The sequence below is a fragment of the Astatotilapia calliptera genome, chromosome 10, assembly GCF_964374335.1.
Source record: "Astatotilapia calliptera chromosome 10, fAstCal68.1, whole genome shotgun sequence".
Taxonomy (NCBI): Eukaryota; Metazoa; Chordata; class Actinopteri; order Cichliformes; family Cichlidae; genus Astatotilapia; species Astatotilapia calliptera.
Window position 1 is genome coordinate 12,359,622 of NC_137431.1, and position 19,699 is coordinate 12,379,320.

The window sequence follows — 19,699 nt, forward strand, 5'->3', positions numbered from 1 at the left end:
TCATATATAGGAGTGAACTTGACTCTCACACAGCCTTAACTGTCTGCCTGTCCTCATGTCTGCAGTGCTGCTGTCTCCGGTCACCCTGCATGTTTCTAAGGTTAGTTTTCTCCATATTTATATTGTTCTTGTAGTTTTTGTCCTCTGGTTTTTGTCCGTGAGGTTTGAATATACATGTCAAATCAAATCAAATCACTTTTATTGTCACATCACATGTGCAGGTACATTGGTACAGTACATGTGAGTGAAATTCTTGTGTGCGAGCTTCACAAGCAACAGAGTTGTGCAAAATACAATAACGTGCAAAATACAATAACGTAAACAAGCAAAATATAAGAATGGCTAATCTGAAACTAATAAATATATGTACAATATATAATAGTATATGCATTTCTGGATGTGTATACTAAATGTTTTTCTACGTGTGTGTGTGTGTGTGTGTGTGTATACACATTTTTTACGAATTATCTGTCTCTCAGTCTGCTGGTACGGGACCGGATGCTGCAGAACCTCCTTCCTGTGGGAAGTAGTCGGAACAGTTTATGGCTGGGGTGACTGGATTCCTTGATGATCCTCCCCGCTTTCCTCAGGCAGCGCTTCGTGTGTGTGTGTGTGTGTGTGTGTGTGTGTGTGTATGTATGTATGTATGTATGTATGTGTTTTTTGTACTCAGATTAGGTTTGAAGTGTCTGTGTGGTGCAGCTGGTCTGGTCTGTCTCTGTACAGTCGAGGCTGCACCCACCTATAAAAGGTGGAGGCTCACCAGGACATGCACACCTCACAAGTTCCCGGCTCTCTCGACTCTGTTGAAGACGGGTTTCTTGGAGAAGGGGAGGGCAGTGAGGCACAGTCCCCCGTCCCCCGACGCCCCTCGCGATGCCCCTCCGTCTTCGACTAACCCTCTGCATAGGAGCCGTGAGAGCCAGGAACTTGTGAGTTTTGTATGTCCACTCAGGCATCCTTCATACCTGGTCTGTAGGAGGTTCCTGTCAGAAGGAGGGGGCACCGCGAGGGCGTCGAGGGGCGGAAGGCGGTGCCTTAGTGCCTTCCTCCTTCTGACATTGTAAAGGAACCCTATTTTTTTAAATGGTAAGATGTTTGTGTCTGTGTGTGTGTCTGTGTCTGTGTGTATGTATGTATGTATGTGTTTTTTGTACTCAGATTAGGTTTGAAGTGTCTGTGTGGTGCAGCTGGTCTGGTCTGTCTCTGTACAGTCGAGGCTGCACCCACCTATAAAAGGTGGAGGCTCACCAGGACATGCACACCTCACAAGTTCCCGGCTCTCTCGACTCTGTTGAAGACGGGTTTCTTGGAGAAGGGGAGGGCAGTGAGGCACAGTCCCCCGTCCCCCGACGCCCCTCGCGATGCCCCTCCGTCTTCGACTAACCCTCTGCATAGGAGCCGTGAGAGCCAGGAACTTGTGAGTTTTGTATGTCCACTCAGGCATCCTTCATACCTGGTCTGTAGGAAGTTCCTGTCAGAAGGAGGGGGCACCGCGAGGGCGTCGAGGGGCGGAAGGCGGTGCCTTAGTGCCTTCCTCCTTCTGACATTGTAAAGGAACCCTATTTTTTTAAATGGTAAGATGTTTGTGTTTCTGTGTGTGTGTGTGTGTGTGTGTGTGTGTGTGTTTTGTACTCAGATTAGGTTTGAAGTGTCTGTGTGGTGCAGCTGGTCTGGTCTGTCTCTGTACAGTCGAGGCTGCACCCACCTATAAAAGGTGGAGGCTCACCAGGACATGCACACCTCACAAGTTCCCGGCTCTCTCGACTCTGTTGAAGACGGGTTTCTTGGAGAAGGGGAGGGCAGTGAGGCACAGTCCCCCGTCCCCCGACGCCCCTCGCGATGCCCCTCCGTCTTCGACTAACCCTCTGCATAGGAGCCGTGAGAGCCAGGAACTTGTGAGTTTTGTATGTCCACTCAGGCATCCTTCATACCTGGTCTGTAGGAAGTTCCTGTCAGAAGGAGGGGGCACCGCGAGGGCGTCGAGGGGCGGAAGGCGGTGCCTTAGTGCCTTCCTCCTTCTGACATTGTAAAGGAACCCTATTTTTTTAATGGTAAGATGTTTGTGTCTCTGTGTGTGTGTGTGTGTGTGTGTGTGTGTGTGTGTGTGTGTGTGTGTGTGTGTTTTGTACTCAGATTAGGTTTGAAGTGTCTGTGTGGTGCAGCTGGTCTGGTCTGTCTCTGTACAGTCGAGGCTGCACCCACCTATAAAAGGTGGAGGCTCACCAGGACATGCACACCTCACAAGTTCCCGGCTCTCTCGACTCTGTTGAAGACGGGTTTCTTGGAGAAGGGGAGGGCAGTGAGGCACAGTCCCCCGTCCCCCGACGCCCCTCGCGATGCCCCTCCGTCTTCGACTAACCCTCTGCATAGGAGCCGTGAGAGCCAGGAACTTGTGAGTTTTGTATGTCCACTCAGGCATCCTTCATACCTGGTCTGTAGGAAGTTCCTGTCAGAAGGAGGGGGCACCGCGAGGGCGTCGAGGGGCGGAAGGCGGTGCCTTAGTGCCTTCCTCCTTCTGACATTGTAAAGGAACCCTATTTTTTTAATGGTAAGATGTTTGTGTCTCTGTGTGTGTGTGTGTGTGTGTGTGTGTGTGTGTGTGTGTGTGTTTTGTACTCAGATTAGGTTTGAAGTGTCTGTGTGGTGCAGCTGGTCTGGTCTGTCTCTGTACAGTCGAGGCTGCACCCACCTATAAAAGGTGGAGGCTCACCAGGACATGCACACCTCACAAGTTCCCGGCTCTCTCGACTCTGTTGAAGACGGGTTTCTTGGAGAAGGGGAGGGCAGTGAGGCACAGTCCCCCGTCCCCCGACGCCCCTCGCGATGCCCCTCCGTCTTCGACTAACCCTCTGCATAGGAGCCGTGAGAGCCAGGAACTTGTGAGTTTTGTATGTCCACTCAGGCATCCTTCATACCTGGTCTGTAGGAGGTTCCTGTCAGAAGGAGGGGGCACCGCGAGGGCGTCGAGGGGCGGAAGGCGGTGCCTTAGTGCCTTCCTCCTTCTGACATTGTAAAGGAACCCTATTTTTTTAAATGGTAAGATGTTTGTGTCTGTGTGTGTGTCTGTGTCTGTGTGTATGTATGTATGTATGTATGTGTTTTTTGTACTCAGATTAGGTTTGAAGTGTCTGTGTGGTGCAGCTGGTCTGGTCTGTCTCTGTACAGTCGAGGCTGCACCCACCTATAAAAGGTGGAGGCTCACCAGGACATGCACACCTCACAAGTTCCCGGCTCTCTCGACTCTGTTGAAGACGGGTTTCTTGGAGAAGGGGAGGGCAGTGAGGCACAGTCCCCCGTCCCCCGACGCCCCTCGCGATGCCCCTCCGTCTTCGACTAACCCTCTGCATAGGAGCCGTGAGAGCCAGGAACTTGTGAGTTTTGTATGTCCACTCAGGCATCCTTCATACCTGGTCTGTAGGAGGTTCCTGTCAGAAGGAGGGGGCACCGCGAGGGCGTCGAGGGGCGGAAGGCGGTGCCTTAGTGCCTTCCTCCTTCTGACATTGTAAAGGAACCCTATTTTTTTAAATGGTAAGATGTTTGTGTCTGTGTGTGTGTCTGTGTCTGTGTGTATGTATGTATGTATGTGTTTTTTGTACTCAGATTAGGTTTGAAGTGTCTGTGTGGTGCAGCTGGTCTGGTCTGTCTCTGTACAGTCGAGGCTGCACCCACCTATAAAAGGTGGAGGCTCACCAGGACATGCACACCTCACAAGTTCCCGGCTCTCTCGACTCTGTTGAAGACGGGTTTCTTGGAGAAGGGGAGGGCAGTGAGGCACAGTCCCCCGTCCCCCGACGCCCCTCGCGATGCCCCTCCGTCTTCGACTAACCCTCTGCATAGGAGCCGTGAGAGCCAGGAACTTGTGAGTTTTGTATGTCCACTCAGGCATCCTTCATACCTGGTCTGTAGGAAGTTCCTGTCAGAAGGAGGGGGCACCGCGAGGGCGTCGAGGGGCGGAAGGCGGTGCCTTAGTGCCTTCCTCCTTCTGACATTGTAAAGGAACCCTATTTTTTTAAATGGTAAGATGTTTGTGTCTGTGTGTGTGTCTGTGTCTGTGTGTATGTATGTATGTATGTATGTGTTTTTTGTACTCAGATTAGGTTTGAAGTGTCTGTGTGGTGCAGCTGGTCTGGTCTGTCTCTGTACAGTCGAGGCTGCACCCACCTATAAAAGGTGGAGGCTCACCAGGACATGCACACCTCACAAGTTCCCGGCTCTCTCGACTCTGTTGAAGACGGGTTTCTTGGAGAAGGGGAGGGCAGTGAGGCACAGTCCCCCGTCCCCCGACGCCCCTCGCGATGCCCCTCCGTCTTCGACTAACCCTCTGCATAGGAGCCGTGAGAGCCAGGAACTTGTGAGTTTTGTATGTCCACTCAGGCATCCTTCATACCTGGTCTGTAGGAAGTTCCTGTCAGAAGGAGGGGGCACCGCGAGGGCGTCGAGGGGCGGAAGGCGGTGCCTTAGTGCCTTCCTCCTTCTGACATTGTAAAGGAACCCTATTTTTTTAATGGTAAGATGTTTGTGTCTCTGTGTGTGTGTGTGTGTGTGTGTGTGTGTGTGTGTGTGTGTGTGTGTTTGTTTTGTACTCAGATTAGGTTTGAAGTGTCTGTGTGGTGCAGCTGGTCTGGTCTGTCTCTGTACAGTCGAGGCTGCACCCACCTATAAAAGGTGGAGGCTCACCAGGACATGCACACCTCACAAGTTCCCGGCTCTCTCGACTCTGTTGAAGACGGGTTTCTTGGAGAAGGGGAGGGCAGTGAGGCACAGTCCCCCGTCCCCCGACGCCCCTCGCGATGCCCCTCCGTCTTCGACTAACCCTCTGCATAGGAGCCGTGAGAGCCAGGAACTTGTGAGTTTTGTATGTCCACTCAGGCATCCTTCATACCTGGTCTGTAGGAGGTTCCTGTCAGAAGGAGGGGGCACCGCGAGGGCGTCGAGGGGCGGAAGGCGGTGCCTTAGTGCCTTCCTCCTTCTGACATTGTAAAGGAACCCTATTTTTTTAAATGGTAAGATGTTTGTGTCTGTGTGTGTGTCTGTGTCTGTGTGTATGTATGTATGTATGTGTTTTTTGTACTCAGATTAGGTTTGAAGTGTCTGTGTGGTGCAGCTGGTCTGGTCTGTCTCTGTACAGTCGAGGCTGCACCCACCTATAAAAGGTGGAGGCTCACCAGGACATGCACACCTCACAAGTTCCCGGCTCTCTCGACTCTGTTGAAGACGGGTTTCTTGGAGAAGGGGAGGGCAGTGAGGCACAGTCCCCCGTCCCCCGACGCCCCTCGCGATGCCCCTCCGTCTTCGACTAACCCTCTGCATAGGAGCCGTGAGAGCCAGGAACTTGTGAGTTTTGTATGTCCACTCAGGCATCCTTCATACCTGGTCTGTAGGAAGTTCCTGTCAGAAGGAGGGGGCACCGCGAGGGCGTCGAGGGGCGGAAGGCGGTGCCTTAGTGCCTTCCTCCTTCTGACATTGTAAAGGAACCCAGTTTTTTTAATGGTAATATGAATGTGTGTGTGTGTGTGTCTGTGTGTGTGTGTTTTGTACTCAGATTAGGTTTGAAGTGTCTGTGTGGTGCAGCTGGTCTGGTCTGTCTCTGTACAGTCGAGGCTGCACCCACCTATAAAAGGTGGAGGCTCACCAGGACATGCACACCTCACAAGTTCCCGGCTCTCTCGACTCTGTTGAAGACGGGTTTCTTGGAGAAGGGGAGGGCAGTGAGGCACAGTCCCCCGTCCCCCGACGCCCCTCGCGATGCCCCTCCGTCTTCGACTAACCCTCTGCATAGGAGCCGTGAGAGCCAGGAACTTGTGAGTTTTGTATGTCCACTCAGGCATCCTTCATACCTGGTCTGTAGGAAGTTCCTGTCAGAAGGAGGGGGCACCGCGAGGGCGTCGAGGGGCGGAAGGCGGTGCCTTAGTGCCTTCCTCCTTCTGACATTGTAAAGGAACCCTATTTTTTTAATGGTAAGATGTTTGTGTCTCTGTGTGTGTGTGTGTGTGTGTGTGTGTGTGTGTGTGTGTGTGTGTGTGTGTGTGTGTTTTGTACTCAGATTAGGTTTGAAGTGTCTGTGTGGTGCAGCTGGTCTGGTCTGTCTCTGTACAGTCGAGGCTGCACCCACCTATAAAAGGTGGAGGCTCACCAGGACATGCACACCTCACAAGTTCCCGGCTCTCTCGACTCTGTTGAAGACGGGTTTCTTGGAGAAGGGGAGGGCAGTGAGGCACAGTCCCCCGTCCCCCGACGCCCCTCGCGATGCCCCTCCGTCTTCGACTAACCCTCTGCATAGGAGCCGTGAGAGCCAGGAACTTGTGAGTTTTGTATGTCCACTCAGGCATCCTTCATACCTGGTCTGTAGGAGGTTCCTGTCAGAAGGAGGGGGCACCGCGAGGGCGTCGAGGGGCGGAAGGCGGTGCCTTAGTGCCTTCCTCCTTCTGACATTGTAAAGGAACCCTATTTTTTTAAATGGTAAGATGTTTGTGTCTGTGTGTGTGTCTGTGTCTGTGTGTATGTATGTATGTATGTGTTTTTTGTACTCAGATTAGGTTTGAAGTGTCTGTGTGGTGCAGCTGGTCTGGTCTGTCTCTGTACAGTCGAGGCTGCACCCACCTATAAAAGGTGGAGGCTCACCAGGACATGCACACCTCACAAGTTCCCGGCTCTCTCGACTCTGTTGAAGACGGGTTTCTTGGAGAAGGGGAGGGCAGTGAGGCACAGTCCCCTGTCCCCCGACGCCCCTCGCGATGCCCCTCCGTCTTCGACTAACCCTCTGCATAGGAGCCGTGAGAGCCAGGAACTTGTGAGTTTTGTATGTCCATTCAGGCATCCTTCATACCTGGTCTGTAGGAGGTTCCTGTCAGAAGGAGGGGGCACCGCGAGGGCGTCGAGGGGCGGAAGGCGGTGCCTTAGTGCCTTCCTCCTTCTGACATTGTAAAGGAACCCTATTTTTTTAAATGGTAAGATGTTTGTGTCTGTGTGTGTGTCTGTGTCTGTGTGTATGTATGTATGTATGTGTTTTTTGTACTCAGATTAGGTTTGAAGTGTCTGTGTGGTGCAGCTGGTCTGGTCTGTCTCTGTACAGTCGAGGCTGCACCCACCTATAAAAGGTGGAGGCTCACCAGGACATGCACACCTCACAAGTTCCCGGCTCTCTCGACTCTGTTGAAGACGGGTTTCTTGGAGAAGGGGAGGGCAGTGAGGCACAGTCCCCCGTCCCCCGACGCCCCTCGCGATGCCCCTCCGTCTTCGACTAACCCTCTGCATAGGAGCCGTGAGAGCCAGGAACTTGTGAGTTTTGTATGTCCACTCAGGCATCCTTCATACCTGGTCTGTAGGAAGTTCCTGTCAGAAGGAGGGGGCACCGCGAGGGCGTCGAGGGGCGGAAGGCGGTGCCTTAGTGCCTTCCTCCTTCTGACATTGTAAAGGAACCCTATTTTTTTAATGGTAAGATGTTTGTGTTTCTGTGTGTGTGTGTGTGTGTGTGTGTGTGTGTGTGTTTTGTACTCAGATTAGGTTTGAAGTGTCTGTGTGGTGCAGCTGGTCTGGTCTGTCTCTGTACAGTCGAGGCTGCACCCACCTATAAAAGGTGGAGGCTCACCAGGACATGCACACCTCACAAGTTCCCGGCTCTCTCGACTCTGTTGAAGACGGGTTTCTTGGAGAAGGGGAGGGCAGTGAGGCACAGTCCCCCGTCCCCCGACGCCCCTCGCGATGCCCCTCCGTCTTCGACTAACCCTCTGCATAGGAGCCGTGAGAGCCAGGAACTTGTGAGTTTTGTATGTCCACTCAGGCATCCTTCATACCTGGTCTGTAGGAAGTTCCTGTCAGAAGGAGGGGGCACCGCGAGGGCGTCGAGGGGCGGAAGGCGGTGCCTTAGTGCCTTCCTCCTTCTGACATTGTAAAGGAACCCTATTTTTTAAATGGTAAGATGTTTGTGTCTGTGTGTGTGTCTGTGTCTGTGTGTATGTATGTATGTATGTGTTTTTTGTACTCAGATTAGGTTTGAAGTGTCTGTGTGGTGCAGCTGGTCTGGTCTGTCTCTGTACAGTCGAGGCTGCACCCACCTATAAAAGGTGGAGGCTCACCAGGACATGCACACCTCACAAGTTCCCGGCTCTCTCGACTCTGTTGAAGACGGGTTTCTTGGAGAAGGGGAGGGCAGTGAGGCACAGTCCCCCGTCCCCCGACGCCCCTCGCGATGCCCCTCCGTCTTCGACTAACCCTCTGCATAGGAGCCGTGAGAGCCAGGAACTTGTGAGTTTTGTATGTCCACTCAGGCATCCTTCATACCTGGTCTGTAGGAAGTTCCTGTCAGAAGGAGGGGGCACCGCGAGGGCGTCGAGGGGCGGAAGGCGGTGCCTTAGTGCCTTCCTCCTTCTGACATTGTAAAGGAACCCTATTTTTTTAATGGTAAGCTGTTTGTGTCTCTGTGTGTGTGTGTGTGTGTGTGTATGTGTGTGTGTGTGTGTGTGTTTTGTACTCAGATTAGGTTTGAAGTGTCTGTGTGGTGCAGCTGGTCTGGTCTGTCTCTGTACAGTCGAGGCTGCACCCACCTATAAAAGGTGGAGGCTCACCAGGACATGCACACCTCACAAGTTCCCGGCTCTCTCGACTCTGTTGAAGACGGGTTTCTTGGAGAAGGGGAGGGCAGTGAGGCACAGTCCCCCGTCCCCCGACGCCCCTCGCGATGCCCCTCCGTCTTCGACTAACCCTCTGCATAGGAGCCGTGAGAGCCAGGAACTTGTGAGTTTTGTATGTCCACTCAGGCATCCTTCATACCTGGTCTGTAGGAGGTTCCTGTCAGAAGGAGGGGGCACCGCGAGGGCGTCGAGGGGCGGAAGGCGGTGCCTTAGTGCCTTCCTCCTTCTGACATTGTAAAGGAACCCTATTTTTTTAAATGGTAAGATGTTTGTGTCTGTGTGTGTGTCTGTGTCTGTGTGTATGTATGTATGTATGTATGTGTTTTTTGTACTCAGATTAGGTTTGAAGTGTCTGTGTGGTGCAGCTGGTCTGGTCTGTCTCTGTACAGTCGAGGCTGCACCCACCTATAAAAGGTGGAGGCTCACCAGGACATGCACACCTCACAAGTTCCCGGCTCTCTCGACTCTGTTGAAGACGGGTTTCTTGGAGAAGGGGAGGGCAGTGAGGCACAGTCCCCCGTCCCCCGACGCCCCTCGCGATGCCCCTCCGTCTTCGACTAACCCTCTGCATAGGAGCCGTGAGAGCCAGGAACTTGTGAGTTTTGTATGTCCACTCAGGCATCCTTCATACCTGGTCTGTAGGAAGTTCCTGTCAGAAGGAGGGGGCACCGCGAGGGCGTCGAGGGGCGGAAGGCGGTGCCTTAGTGCCTTCCTCCTTCTGACATTGTAAAGGAACCCTATTTTTTTAATGGTAAGATGTTTGTGTCTCTGTGTGTGTGTGTGTGTGTGTGTGTGTGTGTGTGTGTGTGTGTGTGTGTGTGTGTGTGTGTGTGTGTGTTTGTTTTGTACTCAGATTAGGTTTGAAGTGTCTGTGTGGTGCAGCTGGTCTGGTCTGTCTCTGTACAGTCGAGGCTGCACCCACCTATAAAAGGTGGAGGCTCACCAGGACATGCACACCTCACAAGTTCCCGGCTCTCTCGACTCTGTTGAAGACGGGTTTCTTGGAGAAGGGGAGGGCAGTGAGGCACAGTCCCCCGTCCCCCGACGCCCCTTGCGATGCCCCTCCGTCTTCGACTAACCCTCTGCATAGGAGCCGTGAGAGCCAGGAACTTGTGAGTTTTGTATGTCCACTCAGGCATCCTTCATACCTGGTCTGTAGGAGGTTCCTGTCAGAAGGAGGGGGCACCGCGAGGGCGTCGAGGGGCGGAAGGCGGTGCCTTAGTGCCTTCCTCCTTCTGACATTGTAAAGGAACCCTATTTTTTTAAATGGTAAGATGTTTGTGTCTGTGTGTGTGTCTGTGTCTGTGTGTATGTATGTATGTATGTATGTGTTTTTTGTACTCAGATTAGGTTTGAAGTGTCTGTGTGGTGCAGCTGGTCTGGTCTGTCTCTGTACAGTCGAGGCTGCACCCACCTATAAAAGGTGGAGGCTCACCAGGACATGCACACCTCACAAGTTCCCGGCTCTCTCGACTCTGTTGAAGACGGGTTTCTTGGAGAAGGGGAGGGCAGTGAGGCACAGTCCCCCGTCCCCCGACGCCCCTCGCGATGCCCCTCCGTCTTCGACTAACCCTCTGCATAGGAGCCGTGAGAGCCAGGAACTTGTGAGTTTTGTATGTCCACTCAGGCATCCTTCATACCTGGTCTGTAGGAAGTTCCTGTCAGAAGGAGGGGGCACCGCGAGGGCGTCGAGGGGCGGAAGGCGGTGCCTTAGTGCCTTCCTCCTTCTGACATTGTAAAGGAACCCAGTTTTTTTAATGGTAATATGAATGTGTGTGTGTGTGTGTCTGTGTGTGTGTGTTTTGTACTCAGATTAGGTTTGAAGTGTCTGTGTGGTGCAGCTGGTCTGGTCTGTCTCTGTACAGTCGAGGCTGCACCCACCTATAAAAGGTGGAGGCTCACCAGGACATGCACACCTCACAAGTTCCCGGCTCTCTCGACTCTGTTGAAGACGGGTTTCTTGGAGAAGGGGAGGGCAGTGAGGCACAGTCCCCCGTCCCCCGACGCCCCTCGCGATGCCCCTCCGTCTTCGACTAACCCTCTGCATAGGAGCCGTGAGAGCCAGGAACTTGTGAGTTTTGTATGTCCACTCAGGCATCCTTCATACCTGGTCTGTAGGAAGTTCCTGTCAGAAGGAGGGGGCACCGCGAGGGCGTCGAGGGGCGGAAGGCGGTGCCTTAGTGCCTTCCTCCTTCTGACATTGTAAAGGAACCCTATTTTTTTAATGGTAAGATGTTTGTGTCTCTGTGTGTGTGTGTGTGTGTGTGTGTGTGTGTGTGTGTGTGTGTGTGTGTGTGTGTGTGTTTTGTACTCAGATTAGGTTTGAAGTGTCTGTGTGGTGCAGCTGGTCTGGTCTGTCTCTGTACAGTCGAGGCTGCACCCACCTATAAAAGGTGGAGGCTCACCAGGACATGCACACCTCACAAGTTCCCGGCTCTCTCGACTCTGTTGAAGACGGGTTTCTTGGAGAAGGGGAGGGCAGTGAGGCACAGTCCCCCGTCCCCCGACGCCCCTCGCGATGCCCCTCCGTCTTCGACTAACCCTCTGCATAGGAGCCGTGAGAGCCAGGAACTTGTGAGTTTTGTATGTCCACTCAGGCATCCTTCATACCTGGTCTGTAGGAGGTTCCTGTCAGAAGGAGGGGGCACCGCGAGGGCGTCGAGGGGCGGAAGGCGGTGCCTTAGTGCCTTCCTCCTTCTGACATTGTAAAGGAACCCTATTTTTTTAAATGGTAAGATGTTTGTGTCTGTGTGTGTGTCTGTGTCTGTGTGTATGTATGTATGTATGTGTTTTTTGTACTCAGATTAGGTTTGAAGTGTCTGTGTGGTGCAGCTGGTCTGGTCTGTCTCTGTACAGTCGAGGCTGCACCCACCTATAAAAGGTGGAGGCTCACCAGGACATGCACACCTCACAAGTTCCCGGCTCTCTCGACTCTGTTGAAGACGGGTTTCTTGGAGAAGGGGAGGGCAGTGAGGCACAGTCCCCCGTCCCCCGACGCCCCTCGCGATGCCCCTCCGTCTTCGACTAACCCTCTGCATAGGAGCCGTGAGAGCCAGGAACTTGTGAGTTTTGTATGTCCACTCAGGCATCCTTCATACCTGGTCTGTAGGAAGTTCCTGTCAGAAGGAGGGGACACCGCGAGGGCGTCGAGGGGCGGAAGGCGGTGCCTTAGTGCCTTCCTCCTTCTGACATTGTAAAGGAACCCTATTTTTTTAAATGGTAAGATGTTTGCGTCTGTGTGTGTGTCTGTGTCTGTGTGTATGTATGTATGTATGTGTTTTTTGTACTCAGATTAGGTTTGAAGTGTCTGTGTGGTGCAGCTGGTCTGGTCTGTCTCTGTACAGTCGAGGCTGCACCCACCTATAAAAGGTGGAGGCTCACCAGGACATGCACACCTCACAAGTTCCCGGCTCTCTCGACTCTGTTGAAGACGGGTTTCTTGGAGAAGGGGAGGGCAGTGAGGCACAGTCCCCCGTCCCCCGACGCCCCTCGCGATGCCCCTCCGTCTTCGACTAACCCTCTGCATAGGAGCCGTGAGAGCCAGGAACTTGTGAGTTTTGTATGTCCACTCAGGCATCCTTCATACCTGGTCTGTAGGAAGTTCCTGTCAGAAGGAGGGGGCACCGCGAGGGCGTCGAGGGGCGGAAGGCGGTGCCTTAGTGCCTTCCTCCTTCTGACATTGTAAAGGAACCCTATTTTTTTAAATGGTAAGATGTTTGTGTCTGTGTGTGTGTCTGTGTCTGTGTGTGTGTATGTATGTATGTATGTATGTGTTTTTTGTACTCAGATTAGGTTTGAAGTGTCTGTGTGGTGCAGCTGGTCTGGTCTGTCTCTGTACAGTCGAGGCTGCACCCACCTATAAAAGGTGGAGGCTCACCAGGACATGCACACCTCACAAGTTCCCGGCTCTCTCGACTCTGTTGAAGACGGGTTTCTTGGAGAAGGGGAGGGCAGTGAGGCACAGTCCCCCGTCCCCCGACGCCCCTCGCGATGCCCCTCCGTCTTCGACTAACCCTCTGCATAGGAGCCGTGAGAGCCAGGAACTTGTGAGTTTTGTATGTCCACTCAGGCATCCTTCATACCTGGTCTGTAGGAAGTTCCTGTCAGAAGGAGGGGGCACCGCGAGGGCGTCGAGGGGCGGAAGGCGGTGCCTTAGTGCCTTCCTCCTTCTGACATTGTAAAGGAACCCAGTTTTTTTAATGGTAATATGAATGTGTGTGTGTGTGTGTCTGTGTGTGTGTGTTTTGTACTCAGATTAGGTTTGAAGTGTCTGTGTGGTGCAGCTGGTCTGGTCTGTCTCTGTACAGTCGAGGCTGCACCCACCTATAAAAGGTGGAGGCTCACCAGGACATGCACACCTCACAAGTTCCCGGCTCTCTCGACTCTGTTGAAGACGGGTTTCTTGGAGAAGGGGAGGGCAGTGAGGCACAGTCCCCCGTCCCCCGACGCCCCTCGCGATGCCCCTCCGTCTTCGACTAACCCTCTGCATAGGAGCCGTGAAAGCCAGGAACTTGTGAGTTTTGTATGTCCACTCAGGCATCCTTCATACCTGGTCTGTAGGAAGTTCCTGTCAGAAGGAGGGGGCACCGCGAGGGCGTCGAGGGGCGGAAGGCGGTGCCTTAGTGCCTTCCTCCTTCTGACATTGTAAAGGAACCCTATTTTTTTTAATGGTAAGATGTTTGTGTCTCTGTGTGTGTGTGTGTGTGTGTGTGTGTGTGTGTGTGTGTGTGTGTGTGTGTGTGTTTTGTACTCAGATTAGGTTTGAAGTGTCTGTGTGGTGCAGCTGGTCTGGTCTGTCTCTGTACAGTCGAGGCTGCACCCACCTATAAAAGGTGGAGGCTCACCAGGACATGCACACCTCACAAGTTCCCGGCTCTCTCGACTCTGTTGAAGACGGGTTTCTTGGAGAAGGGGAGGGCAGTGAGGCACAGTCCCCCGTCCCCCGACGCCCCTCGCGATGCCCCTCCGTCTTCGACTAACCCTCTGCATAGGAGCCGTGAGAGCCAGGAACTTGTGAGTTTTGTATGTCCACTCAGGCATCCTTCATACCTGGTCTGTAGGAGGTTCCTGTCAGAAGGAGGGGGCACCGCGAGGGCGTCGAGGGGCGGAAGGCTGTGCCTTAGTGCCTTCCTCCTTCTGACATTGTAAAGGAACCCTATTTTTTTAAATGGTAAGATGTTTGTGTCTGTGTGTGTGTCTGTGTCTGTGTGTATGTATGTATGTATGTGTTTTTTGTACTCAGATTAGGTTTGAAGTGTCTGTGTGGTGCAGCTGGTCTGGTCTGTCTCTGTACAGTCGAGGCTGCACCCACCTATAAAAGGTGGAGGCTCACCAGGACATGCACACCTCACAAGTTCCCGGCTCTCTCGACTCTGTTGAAGACGGGTTTCTTGGAGAAGGGGAGGGCAGTGAGGCACAGTCCCCTGTCCCCCGACGCCCCTCGCGATGCCCCTCCGTCTTCGACTAACCCTCTGCATAGGAGCCGTGAGAGCCAGGAACTTGTGAGTTTTGTATGTCCATTCAGGCATCCTTCATACCTGGTCTGTAGGAGGTTCCTGTCAGAAGGAGGGGGCACCGCGAGGGCGTCGAGGGGCGGAAGGCGGTGCCTTAGTGCCTTCCTCTTTCTGACATTGTAAAGGAACCCTATTTTTTTAAATGGTAAGATGTTTGTGTCTGTGTGTGTGTCTGTGTCTGTGTGTATGTATGTATGTATGTGTTTTTTGTACTCAGATTAGGTTTGAAGTGTCTGTGTGGTGCAGCTGGTCTGGTCTGTCTCTGTACAGTCGAGGCTGCACCCACCTATAAAAGGTGGAGGCTCACCAGGACATGCACACCTCACAAGTTCCCGGCTCTCTCGACTCTGTTGAAGACGGGTTTCTTGGAGAAGGGGAGGGCAGTGAGGCACAGTCCCCCGTCCCCCGACGCCCCTCGCGATGCCCCTCCGTCTTCGACTAACCCTCTGCATAGGAGCCGTGAGAGCCAGGAACTTGTGAGTTTTGTATGTCCACTCAGGCATCCTTCATACCTGGTCTGTAGGAAGTTCCTGTCAGAAGGAGGGGGCACCGCGAGGGCGTCGAGGGGCGGAAGGCGGTGCCTTAGTGCCTTCCTCCTTCTGACATTGTAAAGGAACCCTATTTTTTTAATGGTAAGATGTTTGTGTTTCTGTGTGTGTGTGTGTGTGTGTGTGTGTGTGTGTGTTTTGTACTCAGATTAGGTTTGAAGTGTCTGTGTGGTGCAGCTGGTCTGGTCTGTCTCTGTACAGTCGAGGCTGCACCCACCTATAAAAGGTGGAGGCTCACCAGGACATGCACACCTCACAAGTTCCCGGCTCTCTCGACTCTGTTGAAGACGGGTTTCTTGGAGAAGGGGAGGGCAGTGAGGCACAGTCCCCCGTCCCCCGACGCCCCTCGCGATGCCCCTCCGTCTTCGACTAACCCTCTGCATAGGAGCCGTGAGAGCCAGGAACTTGTGAGTTTTGTATGTCCACTCAGGCATCCTTCATACCTGGTCTGTAGGAGGTTCCTGTCAGAAGGAGGGGGCACCGCGAGGGCGTCGAGGGGCGGAAGGCGGTGCCTTAGTGCCTTCCTCCTTCTGACATTGTAAAGGAACCCTATTTTTTTAAATGGTAAGATGTTTGTGTCTGTGTGTGTGTCTGTGTGTATGTATGTATGTATGTGTTTTTTGTACTCAGATTAGGTTTGAAGTGTCTGTGTGGTGCAGCTGGTCTGGTCTGTCTCTGTACAGTCGAGGCTGCACCCACCTATAAAAGGTGGAGGCTCACCAGGACATGCACACCTCACAAGTTCCCGGCTCTCTCGACTCTGTTGAAGACGGGTTTCTTGGAGAAGGGGAGGGCAGTGAGGCACAGTCCCCCGTCCCCCGACGCCCCTCGCGATGCCCCTCCGTCTTCGACTAACCCTCTGCATAGGAGCCGTGAGAGCCAGGAACTTGTGAGTTTTGTATGTCCACTCAGGCATCCTTCATACCTGGTCTGTAGGAAGTTCCTGTCAGAAGGAGGGGGCACCGCGAGGGCGTCGAGGGGCGGAAGGCGGTGCCTTAGTGCCTTCCTCCTTCTGACATTGTAAAGGAACCCTATTTTTTAAATGGTAAGATGTTTGTGTCTGTGTGTGTGTCTGTGTCTGTGTGTATGTATGTATGTATGTGTTTTTTGTACTCAGATTAGGTTTGAAGTGTCTGTGTGGTGCAGCTGGTCTGGTCTGTCTCTGTACAGTCGAGGCTGCACCCACCTATAAAAGGTGGAGGCTCACCAGGACATGCACACCTCACAAGTTCCCGGCTCTCTCGACTCTGTTGAAGACGGGTTTCTTGGAGAAGGGGAGGGCAGTGAGGCACAGTCCCCCGTCCCCCGACGCCCCTCGCGATGCCCCTCCGTCTTCGACTAACCCTCTGCATAGGAGCCGTGAGAGCCAGGAACTTGTGAGTTTTGTATGTCCACTCAGGCATCCTTCATACCTGGTCTGTAGGAAGTTCCTGTCAGAAGGAGGGGGCACCGCGAGGGCGTCGAGGGGCGGAAGGCGGTGCCTTAGTGCCTTCCTCCTTCTGACATTGTAAAGGAACCCTATTTTTTTAATGGTAAGATGTTTGTGTCTCTGTGTGTGTGTGTGTGTGTGTGTGTGTGTGTGTGTGTTTTGTACTCAGATTAGGTTTGAAGTGTCTGTGTGGTGCAGCTGGTCTGGTCTGTCTCTGTACAGTCGAGGCTGCACCCACCTATAAAAGGTGGAGGCTCACCAGGACATGCACACCTCACAAGTTCCCGGCTCTCTCGACTCTGTTGAAGACGGGTTTCTTGGAGAAGGGGAGGGCAGTGAGGCACAGTCCCCCGTCCCCCGACGCCCCTCGCGATGCCCCTCCGTCTTCGACTAACCCTCTGCATAGGAGCCGTGAGAGCCAGGAACTTGTGAGTTTTGTATGTCCACTCAGGCATCCTTCATACCTGGTCTGTAGGAGGTTCCTGTCAGAAGGAGGGGGCACCGCGAGGGCGTCGAGGGGCGGAAGGCGGTGCCTTAGTGCCTTCCTCCTTCTGACATTGTAAAGGAACCCTATTTTTTTAAATGGTAAGATGTTTGTGTCTGTGTGTGTGTCTGTGTCTGTGTGTATGTATGTATTTATGTATGTGTTTTTTGTACTCAGATTAGGTTTGAAGTGTCTGTGTGGTGCAGCTGGTCTGGTCTGTCTCTGTACAGTCGAGGCTGCACCCACCTATAAAAGGTGGAGGCTCACCAGGACATGCACACCTCACAAGTTCCCGGCTCTCTCGACTGTGTTGAAGACGGGTTTCTTGGAGAAGGGGAGGGCAGTGAGGCACAGTCCCCCGTCCCCCGACGCCCCTCGCGATGCCCCTCCGTCTTCGACTAACCCTCTGCATAGGAGCCGTGAGAGCCAGGAACTTGTGAGTTTTGTATGTCCACTCAGGCATCCTTCATACCTGGTCTGTAGGAAGTTCCTGTCAGAAGGAGGGGGCACCGCGAGGGCGTCGAGGGGCGGAAGGCGGTGCCTTAGTGCCTTCCTCCTTCTGACATTGTAAAGGAACCCTATTTTTTTAATGGTAAGATGTTTGTGTCTCTGTGTGTGTGTGTGTGTGTGTGTGTGTGTGTGTGTGTGTGTGTGTGTGTGTTTGTTTTGTACTCAGATTAGGTTTGAAGTGTCTGTGTGGTGCAGCTGGTCTGGTCTGTCTCTGTACAGTCGAGGCTGCACCCACCTATAAAAGGTGGAGGCTCACCAGGACATGCACACCTCACAAGTTCCCGGCTCTCTCGACTCTGTTGAAGACGGGTTTCTTGGAGAAGGGGAGGGCAGTGAGGCACAGTCCCCCGTCCCCCGACGCCCCTCGCGATGCCCCTCCGTCTTCGACTAACCCTCTGCATAGGAGCCGTGAGAGCCAGGAACTTGTGAGTTTTGTATGTCCACTCAGGCATCCTTCATACCTGGTCTGTAGGAAGTTCCTGTCAGAAGGAGGGGACACCGCGAGGGCGTCGAGGGGCGGAAGGCGGTGCCTTAGTGCCTTCCTCCTTCTGACATTGTAAAGGAACCCTATTTTTTTAAATGGTAAGATGTTTGTGTCTGTGTGTGTGTCTGTGTCTGTGTGTATGTATGTATGTATGTATGTGTTTTTTGTACTCAGATTAGGTTTGAAGTGTCTGTGTGGTGCAGCTGGTCTGGTCTGTCTCTGTACAGTCGAGGCTGCACCCACCTATAAAAGGTGGAGGCTCACCAGGACATGCACACCTCACAAGTTCCCGGCTCTCTCGACTCTGTTGAAGACGGGTTTCTTGGAGAAGGGGAGGGCAGTGAGGCACAGTCCCCCGTCCCCCGACGCCCCTCGCGATGCCCCTCCGTCTTCGACTAACCCTCTGCATAGGAGCCGTGAGAGCCAGGAACTTGTGAGTTTTGTATGTCCACTCAGGCATCCTTCATACCTGGTCTGTAGGAAGTTCCTGTCAGAAGGAGGGGGCACCGCGAGGGCGTCGAGGGGCGGAAGGCGGTGCCTTAGTGCCTTCCTCCTTCTGACATTGTAAAGGAACCCTATTTTTTTAATGGTAAGATGTTTGTGTCTCTGTGTGTGTGTGTGTGTGTGTGTGTGTGTGTGTGTGTGTGTGTGTGTGTGTGTGTGTGTGTGTTTTGTACTCAGATTAGGTTTGAAGTGTCTGTGTGGTGCAGCTGGTCTGGTCTGTCTCTGTACAGTCGAGGCTGCACCCACCTATAAAAGGTGGAGGCTCACCAGGACATGCACACCTCACAAGTTCCCGGCTCTCTCGACTCTGTTGAAGACGGGTTTCTTGGAGAAGGGGAGGGCAGTGAGGCACAGTCCCCCGTCCCCCGACGCCCCTCGCGATGCCCCTCCGTCTTCGACTAACCCTCTGCATAGGAGCCGTGAGAGCCAGGAACTTGTGAGTTTTGTATGTCCACTCAGGCATCCTTCATACCTGGTCTGTAGGAGGTTCCTGTCAGAAGGAGGGGGCACCGCGAGGGCGTCGAGGGGCGGAAGGCGGTGCCTTAGTGCCTTCCTCCTTCTGACATTGTAAAGGAACCCTATTTTTTTAAATGGTAAGATGTTTGTGTCTGTGTGTGTGTCTGTGTCTGTGTGTATGTATGTATGTATGTGTTTTTTGTACTCAGATTAGGTTTGAAGTGTCTGTGTGGTGCAGCTGGTCTGGTCTGTCTCTGTACAGTCGAGGCTGCACCCACCTATAAAAGGTGGAGGCTCACCAGGACATGCACACCTCACAAGTTCCCGGCTCTCTCGACTCTGTTGAAGACGGGTTTCTTGGAGAAGGGGAGGGCAGTGAGGCACAGTCCCCCGTCCCCCGACGCCCCTCGCGATGCCCCTCCGTCTTCGACTAACCCTCTGCATAGGAGCCGTGAGAGCCAGGAACTTGTGAGTTTTGTATGTCCACTCAGGCATCCTTCATACCTGGTCTGTAGGAAGTTCCTGTCAGAAGGAGGGGACACCGCGAGGGCGTCGAGGGGCGGAAGGCGGTGCCTTAGTGCCTTCCTCCTTCTGACATTGTAAAGGAACCCTATTTTTTTAAATGGTAAGATGTTTGTGTCTGTGTGTGTGTGTGTGTGTGTGTGTGTTTTGTACTCAGATTAGGTTTGAAGTGTCTGTGTGGTGCAGCTGGTCTGGTCTGTCTCTGTACAGTCGAGGCTGCACCCACCTATAAAAGGTGGAGGCTCACCAGGACATGCACACCTCACAAGTTCCCGGCTCTCTCGACTCTGTTGAAGACGGGTTTCTTGGAGAAGGGGAGGGCAGTGAGGCACAGTCCCCCGTCCCCCGACGCCCCTCGCGATGCCCCTCCGTCTTCGACTAACCCTCTGCATAGGAGCCGTGAGAGCCAGGAACTTGTGAGTTTTGTATGTCCACTCAGGCATCCTTCATACCTGGTCTGTAGGAAGTTCCTGTCAGAAGGAGGGGACACCGCGAGGGCGTCGAGGGGCGGAAGGCGGTGCCTTAGTGCCTTCCTCCTTCTGACATTGTAAAGGAACCCTATTTTTTTAAATGGTAAGATGTTTGTGTCTGTGTGTGTGTCTGTGTCTGTGTGTAT